The following is a 12,110-nucleotide window of genomic DNA, read 5'->3' on the forward strand; positions in this document are numbered from 1 at the left end:
GTATGTAAGGAAGTAGGATAAGGATAATCTGTGATTATCTGAAGTTTGATATGGATAGCTATGCTCCAGTACAGCAATTCATACAAATAATTGAATATAGGTAGTAAACTAAACCCTAAATAAATTTGTCTGAGTTGTCACAGTTATATAGTCTCAGTAATTATTTTATAGTAAGCTGAAGCAATGGTTACAACTATAGTAGTAGAAAAAATTGTATGAATGTAGAAATGCATGGCATTAATTTTGATTTGGCATGTTATGGAGAATGGAATGGGGGCTGAAAGTGGGGGGTTGCAGTACACATGTCCCACCCCTAAAACCCCCACACTTTTAAAATCGCTGCTCCTCCCCTGCACCCTCGAACATCTAAAGACAATGTGTCATAAGTCACTGAGTTTTTAGTCACAGACTATAAGATTTTGCAAAGACCGGGGATCTTGCAGGGTCACTATTTGTAAGACTACAACTAGATTCCTTTTGAGATTATTTCCCATCCTGCTCCTGGTGAAAATCTACAAGAAAAACTGTTGAACAATGTAGCAGTGAAGTGAAAGAACAGACACTACACACTGACTGTTCCTGTTATTAACAAATTTTCATTTAACAACTTTTTTTTCTTTTTTCTTTTTTTACAAATAGAAAATATTTTGGGTTAAGGTTTCTTAGATTATATCGGTGAAGACAATCACATTCCAAAAGGTATCATCCTGTAGAAGGAAAAACAAACTTCAAGGTTCAACAAACTTCAGGCATTCATGCGTGGAGCAGGAATAATAAACTCTAGAATTAAGTTAAAAAGCCTTTATTCAACATGGCTACTTACAATAAAAACTGACCAGTTTTGACCATAAAAGTCTTCGTCAGGGGAAAAAGGTGAACAAACAACAATCAGACATTTTATAAACTTGACAGGGGGAGTCACCCAATCCTGATTAATGAGTGAATGCAGGTGGGCGACAGCAATTGGATCACAATGAGAAGCCATAAGATGGCACGCCTCTTCAAGTACTCAAAAAGCATCCTGCACAAAAATGAGTAATAAATGACCAAACCAACATTAAGATTACATAAATCAAATCAATCCGTTTCCAAAAATAATCAATTACTTAAATTATTTGACCATAGACATGAATTCAAATGCATCTGTATGAAAATAAGGCCTGTAGTTTGACCTTCTCTATCTTGTAATATTTGGGGATTACTAATGTTTTTAAGATCTAGAGGTTTTAATGCCTAAGAAATGAAAGATCAGTCGTCTTTGGCTGTAATAATCTTCTACATTTATAGAAAAGGTGTGTAATCAATCTCCTCATTTAAACCAGGATATACCATTGCATCAAGTTTAAAAATCCAAAAAGTTTCCCTTTGGAGAAGTCTATGTAAATGATCGCCACCTCTGATGGACGACTTTACTAATTCTAAACCCTCTTATCTTCAACAAGGAATGATTACTATTATGTACCTCTTTGAAGTGTTTGGCCATGGGGTAGTCCACATTCTGCGTTCTGATTGCGTGTTTGTGTTCTGAGAGTCTGTCCTTAAGGTGTCTTTTGGTGTGTGCCATAAAAAACAGTTACATGGGCAAGTGAGAAGATATACAACAAAAGTAGTGTTACAGTTAACAAAGTCTCTCTGATTGTACTTTCTTCCTGTTTTCAAATCAGTAAATGTCTTTGTTTGAATCACATTTGAACAGTGCTTGCATGTTTTAATAAAACTTTTGAAAGTACCTGAGGGTTTCTTTAGCCACATGTCCTCTTTACGTACTCTTTTTTTCTTTTATATTAGGAGCTCATTTGTAGGTTATAACTGGTGGTTAAGGGAAAATTGATCTCAAATTAGGGTCACTTTTTAAGATAGCCCAATTGGAATGAATGATATGTGCGATTTTCTGAGATTTAGTGCTATAACAAGTGGCAAAACATGAGTTGGAGGAGTTCCCCTCTCGTTTGTAGGACTTGCGCAATAGATTGCTGTGGTTTACATGTTGGACTTTTTCTAAAGCAGTGGATATAATATGTGGCTTGTAAGACTTTTCCTTGAGTCGCTTTGATAGGCTTTTTGCCTGCTTCTCAAAGTCAGAGTCAGAGTCACAAATCCACCTGACTCTTTGAAACTGTCCATAAGGGATATTCTTTTTTTGATGTTTTTGATCATCCTGTACTTGAAAACAGCCTTAAATTTCCAAGTTTTCCAGGATGAATGCGTGGGAAAACAAGGTATTTTTACAACTTTAAAACTTTAAAACAGCTACACAGTTTATACAGCTGCCCACAGAAACCACCTTCAACCACTGTGGAGTCACATCACTTTCAGCTGCTGGATGTTGGAGTATTTCTGTTTGAAAACCCTGCAAGCTGCATGAAATACAGTAGAAACAGCAGCAGCCTGGATAATTATACAAAGGCAGAAAGTCACAGGTTTAACTCCTCCAATTGGCCTGAAATCATGTGTGAAAAACCAGTAAATACACTGCAGATACAGGTGACAGAAAGAGAGGGTCATATTATACAGAAAAATATTAGATGTTTCTGGGTGAATAAATGTTAATGTGACTTATAAAAAGGGAAGCTAAATAACAACAAGAATGCTGAGCTTTCAAGTTTCATCAGGAGTCATTAATAACACCATCCAGAACATCATGTTTAATTAGGAAAGTAGTTTAAAAACAAAGGGCAACCATTTACTCCATACTGCTGTTAGAAACTGAGTACAATTAGCAGATAATTTGCCTGATCAGGCACCATCAGTAATCAATACAAACACACATTATTAGACTGTAAACCATTAATCAAACCAATAACTAACAGCAGTCAGTGTCAGAAAAGCTTATCGTACTTCACTTACCTAGTGTTTCTGTAATGGTGACAAAACATTAACAAATATACATATTAGCAGTTTGAATTAAACTGAAACATCCTGCGCCCTCTGGGGAAAATATTATGGCAAACTCTCTTTAAGAAATATGACATATCACAGGCCTGGGATTAAGTCATTTTTAGGGCAAGGCCACTTTGGACTTTGATAAATACAAATTCAATGGGGCATCACAGCCAAAATGTAGGGCACCAAGGCCAAAACCAATGGTGCAATAAAGATAAGTGATAATTACATTTTATGAAGACAAAACAGTATACAATCAACAATTAAGAGTGAGTGTATTGAAAAACAGTACCGAGTTTATTAAAACTGTACACTGAACGTTTGACTCTTCCACAAAATGCTGTCTGATTTTTTTTTTTTTTTAATGTGACCATTCATTATATTAATTGTTATTGTTATATTTTAATGATAAAATAAAGTCTATAAATGGAATAAGGGTGATCAAAATTAATCTGAACAAGTTTCAACACCCATACAAGTATTAGCATTTGAGATCATTGGAGAAGTCACAAAAATGACTTAAAACACTTTTTTACACATTTAACATTAAACACACTGATGAGAAACTTCTCAAGATAGACTAGGATGATAGCTGCAAGTCAACAGCTGACAGCTTCTTCTGATCTACTGAGAAGTAGCTGTCTGCTTACATAGAAATATGTGTGTGTGTGTGTGTGTGTGTGTATGTGTGTGTGTGTGTTAATGTCGCATTGCATTAATAAAACTCGCTGTTTTTGCAATGAGGCTCATTTGCATAGGAAGGAGCCAAGTTTGCACCAAATGTATGGATATTATGTAGTTTACATACGTGTAAATAGTGAAGGAGTGCTGAGATACTATTTGCTTGGTAGCACAGTTTGGGGTGCATTCACCCTTTGTGGGTATTTCATGAATTGAAGTGTCGCCCCTTAATGTTATGCACTGGAGGCCATGCCCACTGTGGCTACATGACTACACCCACCCCCAACTCCCCTGTCCCGAATTTCATCCATTCTCATCTGGTCACCCTATGAGAGAGAGAGCAGTTGTGGTCGAGTGAGCTAGAGAGTGAATGAAGAGAGTGTGGGGTGCTGGTGAGAACAAAGCCGTGAATCAGAGAAATAAAATGTTATTTTCAGATTGTTTCACAGCAGTTACGTTCTTAAGCACAAATAAACATGCCCACACCTCAGCACAACCCTGCAAGAAGGTGCCGCATTGCTAGATTGTGTGTGAATGCAGAACTTCATCCTGACCACTGTAGCCTGTCTGCTCTGTGTGTGTATCTCAGCCCTGCCTTTGGTCAAACAGGTACATAGACCTGCAGCTCTTTATACATTCATGACACAGAGACAGAGAGCAGAGTGGAGCAGAGGAGAGAGAGGGAGACAGTGGTTTAACCTGGTCACTATGCTAAAAGTCTTGAACTCACACCCTGTGCACTGCTATTGGCTGGGGGCTCCACATCCACTGCCCAAAGGTTGACACCCAGAAGCGTCCCAAACACAGCAAAATAATAAAAAAATACAGGCAGAGGGCAGAGTCTCTACAGATAAATACAGACATTATGAAATCACTCAGTTATAGGTGAGGGGGGAAATCCTAACTAAAATAAATAAATTATGATAATAATAATAATAATAATAATAATAATAATAATAATAATAATAATAATAATAATAATAATGAACAGAAAATTGACAGGGAAAAAGTTTTAAAATTCAATCCTCTCAAAGTATGTTTTAAAAAAAGATCATTAAATTTAAAGTAAAAATCTGTTTCCATTTTATGTCTTGAAAAATATTAACATTTTTATTATATTAATTAATTTATATTAATTCGTCTATGTTAAATCTTTTAAGGAGTAAGGAAATACAGTTATAACTGTAAAAGTCTATAATTTAAAAAGTCTATAATTATTCCAGTGGTATAAAGACATTCTGTTGTCGCAGTCGATCATCCTCACCATTTGATGCATTTTGTGTTCTGAGATGCTTTTTTGCACACCACTGTATGGCTATTTTAGTTGCTGTCACCTTCCTGTCAGCTTGAACCAGCCTGGCTGATCTGCTCTTATCGCTTGTGCTTCTGCCTCACAGAATTGCTGCTTACTTTTTTTTTTGTTTGTTTATGTTTTTTGCAATATTCTCTGTGTACTCTAAAAACTGTTAAGTGTGAAAATGCCACGAGAGCAACCATTTCCAAAATACTCAAACCATCCCCTCTGACACCAGCACCCAGTCCACAGTAGATCATATTTCTTACCAATTCTGATGTTTGATCTGAACATTAACTGAGGCTCTAGACCGGTGCCTGCATATTGACTTGCTGCCACATGATTGATGAGACATTTGCATTAGTGTTCAGATGCACAACTGTTCCTAATAAAGTGGCCACTGGGTGTAATTTCAGTAGGCTGCACTCCATCCCTGTCCAATATGCCACTGAAAAGAAAAGTCTACTGTAAAAATAAAACCGAACATAAAACACAATACGCTAAATGAATGAAGTTGCACTTTATTATTCTGTCTTCCTGTTTTTTATTATTAATATAAAAATATGTTGCACAGTATCCATAGCCTGCAATAACCTAACACAGTGGTAGGGAGTCTTGTCAAGGGCTTGATAATAAAGCAATGATTTGATATCCTTTTCTGTCTCCCATTTTTGACACCTGTTCAACTGTTCTGACTTTATTTTGGATTTTCCCTACAGAAATACTAATTTACATTCCTTTCTTCATCGACACTTTGGCTATTTCATCATCCGAAATGAAATGCCTAACCTCCCTAACTGACTGACCATATATAAAACTCTGGAGTTCTGCCATGGAATCGGTGCATATGACTGTTGCTATTTGGGTCTGATTTCTTCCACCCATCTTAAAGCCTTTACAATCTCAGTCATCTCTACTTGATAGATAGTTAGCCCGTTCTTCCTGTTCCACAGTGACCATTTTCTGGATATTTTTAACCATTTGTATACATTTTGATATAACTATATGGAGCTGATAAACATTTTGCTGTAACACACAAAACTTTATTGATCATTGAACTCTTTCTTTTTCTCCAGTATCACTATGTTTACTTGGGGACTGGAAGTATCCAGGGGAGGATATTGCTCGTAGCTATTACAGGACTATACTCCAACTCTTTAAGTCTGAACTGATCTGCTGATCTGTCCATGTTCCACCCACACTCTTTTGAATTCATGGAGTAGTCCCAACACTTATGTAACTGATTTTGTTAGATGGCTATCCACACTCCCTTGTAGTCTGACCTAATGAGCTGACAACTTGATATACCTTAAACTGAGCAGGACTTCCTCTATTTCCATTAGTGATGCACATGTGGGTCTTCATAGCTCCTGTAGTTAATGTAATTGTTCTATATTGAATTCTGTTTATTTTCTCTAATGTTGTTTTGCAAGTTCCACTGTATACCATAATCTGTTGTTGACCATATTAATATTGAGCAGGAACATGATGAAGGTAATACCATAACTCATTTGGGATATTTAAGCAATGACTGTGCAACAGTCTCTTGCCCAATTTCAGACTCCAAAAGACATCTGTGCTATGCAGGTCATTTGCCGACTACACCTCTGTTTGACCTGTGTTTGCTTATAGTGTAACCCATACAGTTGACCTACATGCATCCCAGACCCACTGCCCACTCTGAGCCCCCATAATCCTCTTACCCATTAGTGACCAATCTTGGACCCATATAGACAGCCCACCTGCCCCCATATATAGGAGACCACCTATGTTTTGTATGTGTTTGCCCATGTCTTACCCACATGGTTTGCCATGATAGGCCCCATATGCTTTTACCATTCTGAAACCGCCTGCCCGGATCCACACAAAAGCTATAGCCGGGTTCGACCTGTGTTTGCCCATATGTCACCAATACAGTTGGCCCATAGGGGTCCCAACCCACTGCCCACCCTGATCCCTCTTATCCTCTCACCCATTACTGACCAGCCTTGGACCCATACAGACAGACACCTATGTTCGGCCTGTGTTTGCCCATGCCTTACCCATATTGTTTGGCCCCATATGTATTTCCCCATTCTGAATCCATATACAAATTACCTATTTGTGTACTACCTCAGACTCATGTAATTAGCCTGTGTGGGATTGATTGTGTTTGCATATGTCTAACCCATTTGTTAAACCCAAATGGATCCTGTTTGTGTTGTCCATTCTGAGCCCATGCACTGATTTCCCATTAGTGACCCAACTAGGACCCACATAGAGAGCCTGGGTTCACCCAAATGGGACCTACTTAGTTGGCCAAAGTGGGCCCCAGATAAGATGGGCCCAGCACCAGTTGACATAGATGAAAGACTAGTTTTGTGAAAATTTTCCGGAGGAGGCTGCGTGTGCGATATGGTCTAACATCAGATAAAGGAATTATTATCTTTCCATAACCATCATATTTCGTTGTCTTAGTCATGCAATACCCAATTTACACTTAGCTGGTCTTTATTGGCAGATATAAATCAAAACACAATCTACTGTCACTTATTGTTAAGACACTATAGATGTACTCCATCAGTTGTGGTCCAACACCAGCTCCAAGAGCCACCATTACATTTTAGCTGCGGTGCTAAGTAAAGACACTACTATGCATGAGTCAGGTCCTCTTTGGCATTGAGCTGAGTCCCTCTCACCACCCATAAATGTGAAAATAGTTAATGTGTTTCCATGCTGGTTCAAATGCCTATTTCTGCATCAGTTGTGGTCCAACCTCAATTCCTTCTCCTTCAAATGTAGCCACCACTACTGTGTATGAGTCAGGTTATTTTAGCCATTTATAACCATGGTGCTGAGCAGACATTCACCCATAAATGTCTGAGTATGTCTCCATCCGTTGGCAGATATCTTACAGCAGGCACTCTAAACCTGTCTTTAACCTGAGACTGAATATGGTTTGAGTCTTCATATCACAGGGTCATTAAAAAATAGTAGTACCCATATAGAAAAAATAATTTCCTTTATGTCCTCTCATTTTAATGTCATCTCACACCTCACTCTCTCTGTCTCACTGTCTTTATCTTTCACTTGGGTCAGTGTCTCTGACTAGGTGTTTGCAATGGTGATAACTCTATGAGTCAGGCTGTCTGATATGTTTAGTTTAGTTTTTCTCTGTTTCTCTCTCTCACTCTCTGTCAGGTCCATCCAGCCATTTAGCAGACTGTAAAGCTGACAGACGATGCCCATGAATGATGAATGATGACTGGAGGTCTGTCTAGTGCCAACAGAATGCATAATACAGCATAGATACAGTGATTCCAGTCCTCCCCACCAGAAACATGGTGCAGTTACTGTATCATATCATTGGCAGATCTACTCTCCACAGAAAAGCACAACCACTTAAAGTGGAAATCCACCCCAAAACAGTATTCAGGTAAGGTGCTCCTTGGGGAATCCTAAAACATGTGACTCTAGGTATCGCAGCATGTATCAAGTCAGTCTTTACTTACCTTCAGTAAAGCTTTAAAAGGAGTAAGTCTTGCAACACACTGTAAAATAAAGGCAGATGAACTCTGGATAATATAAGTATAATCATGTACTGATGCTGGCCATCAAAGAAATGAAGTGAAGTCTGTGAGCCAGTTCAGGCAGCCAAAATGAGTCTCTGCTGCCACACCACTTACCTGAAAGTAATGCTGTTGTTTGGCTGCCACTGCGTCTGTTCATATAGCATTTCAAAAGCATCATGTTGTTAAAGAGTGGTTCAACTTTCAATGATAAATTATGCACTTAACCTTCCAAACCAGTACTATAAATAAAGCACCAAGCTTTAATATGCTTCTGACCTCTATTTCACCAGCTGAATATTAGATCTACAACGTTTCTGTCAGTCATTTCATGACTTTCAATATGAATTATGAATATGTTTTTCCTTTCAGTTCGTTTTTCAGAATCAAAGTAGATGTGGGAGTGCATCTGTTTCTGCATATCTGCATATGTTTTTTTTTTGTTTGTTTGTTTTTGAGTAGGTGGACACAGACATATATACAGCATATAGACATGTTTACACTCCCACATGTCTGTGTTTCTATGTCTATCTGATTGTGTAGTTGCATAGTTATACTCAGGGTGTACATGCATGTTTCTGTGCCTGTGTCTGCATGCAGACATGTACTGCAGATGCCTTGCAGTGTAGAAGCATGTGCAGTTATACTGGTGTGTGTCTCTGTCTGTGTGTTCCTAGTATGTAGGTCACCAATATATTCCTGATGAGGTCTAGTCCTCTGGAGAACTCTGCAGATATGAGGACCTAAATTAGACACTATTATCTGTGTGTGTGTGTGTGTGTGTGTGTGTGTGTGTGTGTGTGTGTGTGTGTGTGCGCGTGTGTGTGTAACTATGTGAGAGATAAAACTAGACACCATTATCAGACAAGAGCCTCAGAGGCATGCATGTTCAATTTTGTGCGCATGCATGCTTTTACATGTAAAGAGCAGTATCATGAGCCTGTTTGCGTAGGTGTTAAATTGCACGCTATTTCCAACATAATGTATTTGTGTGTGTGTGTGTGTGTGTGTGTGTGTGTGTATGTGTGTGTGTGTAAATGACACACCAGTATCATCTGACAGGCCAGTTACCTGTTACCACTGACTTGGGACTGTAAACCCCTTAATTTTAACGACTGTTGGCTCAGAGAGCCTGTCCATATTTCTGTTACCAAGCCAAACTGTTAATAAGCCTTAAGCATCACTCCAAGAAGACTATGTGGCCATTGGCTCAGCAGTGGTCATATGTTAAGGTATTGCCTAATGAAAGAAAAACACATATTTCATCTATAAATTATGTGTATAATGAAGGATGAAAAAGCTGACTCCCACAGTGTGTAAAATGTTTAAAACGCCAGTGTTTTCCTTGCTACAAAGGTAATTAAGATGGGTTTTGGAAGAAGTCATAGTCACTGCATGTTTTAACATATAGGTTTTTGGGCTTCTTCAAAAATTATTCCATGCATAGCTGTTATACTTTTATTAAGCATTTTTGTATGAATAAAGGAATCAAGGGCAAATATAATGAGGTTTCTTTTAGGCATACAGAATTATACATCTTATGTCATTTTCTTAATAAAAATATGTCTTTCTGCATAGCTGCTGATCTAGGGCAGTTTGTTGAAACATTACATGTAATCCCCTTCATTTCAGGATGTCTATATTTCCAGTCAGCCTACTGTCTGTAAGTCACAGGGACAATACCACATGCAGTCAATCTGTCAAACCAATTCGGAATTTTGCCAGAGCTCAGCCCAAAAGTTATATTCAACCCGAGAGAGATGAATGGGAGTGAGAATGTCTACCTTTGAAAAGCGTCATGCTTTGACCAAATCATATGCTGTCACTCCTAAGCTTTAGAAGGCCTGCACTTTTCATCAAAGCCCTTGATGGCTACCTTTCACAGTACTGTCGAATACACCCTCAAAAGCTTCCCTCCCTCCTTTCCTCCCTTCCCCAACCAAATCTCTTTCTTCTTCCCTCCAATGTCGACTACCCCTCTTCCCTGCCTCTCCTTCCCCCTCCCTCAATCCTTCCATTCGCTTGTCCTTAATCCCACCATCCCTCCCACCCTCCCTTTCCTCCTCAATCAAACCCTCAAATCCCTCCAGATTTTTTTTTTCAGCGTGTATGTGTGACTTCAGTACTGTCAAGGTAGATGAAACAAGAGGAATTCAGATTCATCACAGTCATAACCTGCCATGATAATAATCCACTACTATTCTTCCCATGTGGCGGTAGGCCGATGTTACTGGCCTTTTCGGGGTTTATTTGCATATTTGTTTCCCCTTTGTTTCTTTTGATGAATTATTTAGTGTGGAGTGAAATGACAGCAGAGATCACTGATGATTGCTGTCGCGGGTGGATGGGTGCCTTTTCTCCTCTTTGTAATTATTCCCTTTTTTCCTGATTTTCAATCAAGTTTTTCACTCATGTTCCCTGGTGACAACAGACAAGAAGCAGAGAGAAAAAAAAACCAAAACACATACATTTTAGCATTGCAAGTGGAACCTTTTCACTGTTAGTGGGAACGCAGCTTTCTTTGTTGTTGTCATGATTGCAGAGTAGGAAAAAGCAGGGGAAAAGAGGAGAGAAGGGAGAGAGTAGAGATCAAATGGAAAAATACTGTAAACACAAATGTGCTGGTGGAGCCACCTCACACACCTCCCACACACACAGGACAAGTGAGTGTACATGAAAACACACACGGATATCCTGCTCTCCATCATCCAACCAATCATGGAGATTCGATTAGAATAAGATAAACTGATAATATTACTTTAACAGTGCAGCTTGTCATCATTTTGTGTTAAGTTTGAATACAGAGTCAAAATGAGCTTCCAGGAGCTTAAAGTTTGGACCGTTGGTTGTATTTGCACACAAAACAATGTCCTAAGACTTGTAATCACAGTGAGTTGAGTCCACATAAGTGCCTTGATTGTAAGCCTCAGAAACTGCAGTCACAGTGTGTACCAGGGATCTACAACACATACACACAAACACACAACACACACTACCACGCTGTCCCTGTATTGCCCTATCCAGGAATAATAATACATAATTCATGTCCCGAAGTCTCGTCTGCAGACAAAAGTCAGCGTTTGCATTTATTATTTATTGAAAACAGCTCACATGATGAATCCTTTAACAAACAGGGCTTCCAGTAAGCACTGTACCTATTTCTTCTCCTCTTGCTGTTTGTGTTTTGGCATAGATTTAAGTGGGCTCATTAGCAGAGATGAGGATGTAAGGAGAGGAGAGAAATGGCAGGGGAGAGAGAGAGAGAGAGACATAGAGAAAGAAAGGGGTAACGAGAGAGAAAATGAGGCCAAAGGATAAAGGAATCATTTTTGTAAAGGTATGAATTAATGAGAGGCTTGTGCATCGCAAGCTAATTAATGTAACAATTAAATGCTTTAGGGACTAAGTTATAACTTTTAGGACTTCATCACATTGATACAGTAAAAGTTTAGTATTGCTACCCAATGGGTATTTGAAAACACTTAGCTGTGTTGCAAAACCTGGAGGTAATGGATTTATGTCAATGTATAATAATCTTTTTTGAATGCTTTTTGCAGTGCTGCTACTGCATTGCTGCACTCTAAAGTGTAATTGGCTAGAAATCCAGCAGAATTTGTGCAAGAAAAGTCACAAGCACACATACAGACACACATACACACACTATCCACTGTCACAGTTGTACACTTGTTGTGTGGACAGTTTGT

The 12,110-nt window shown here is 38.7% G+C and overlaps 1 long non-coding RNA gene across 3 annotated transcripts in view; it reads left to right on the forward strand.

The window, feature by feature from the left end:
* LOC137191744 (uncharacterized) overlaps positions 1-12,110 on the forward strand; it is a 116,375-nt gene that overhangs the window by 74,697 nt on the left and 29,568 nt on the right. For 2 of the 3 annotated variants that reach the window (XR_010930439.1, XR_010930437.1), the window contains one exon: positions 8,039-8,273. The exons of the other annotated variant lie outside the window; for it this stretch is intronic. This is a non-coding gene — a long non-coding RNA (uncharacterized lncRNA). The remainder of the gene's footprint in view (positions 1-8,038; positions 8,274-12,110) is intronic. 3 annotated transcript variants of the gene reach the window in all.

This window comes from Thunnus thynnus, chromosome 10, assembly GCF_963924715.1.
Source record: "Thunnus thynnus chromosome 10, fThuThy2.1, whole genome shotgun sequence".
Lineage (NCBI taxonomy): Eukaryota > Metazoa > Chordata > Actinopteri > Scombriformes > Scombridae > Thunnus > Thunnus thynnus.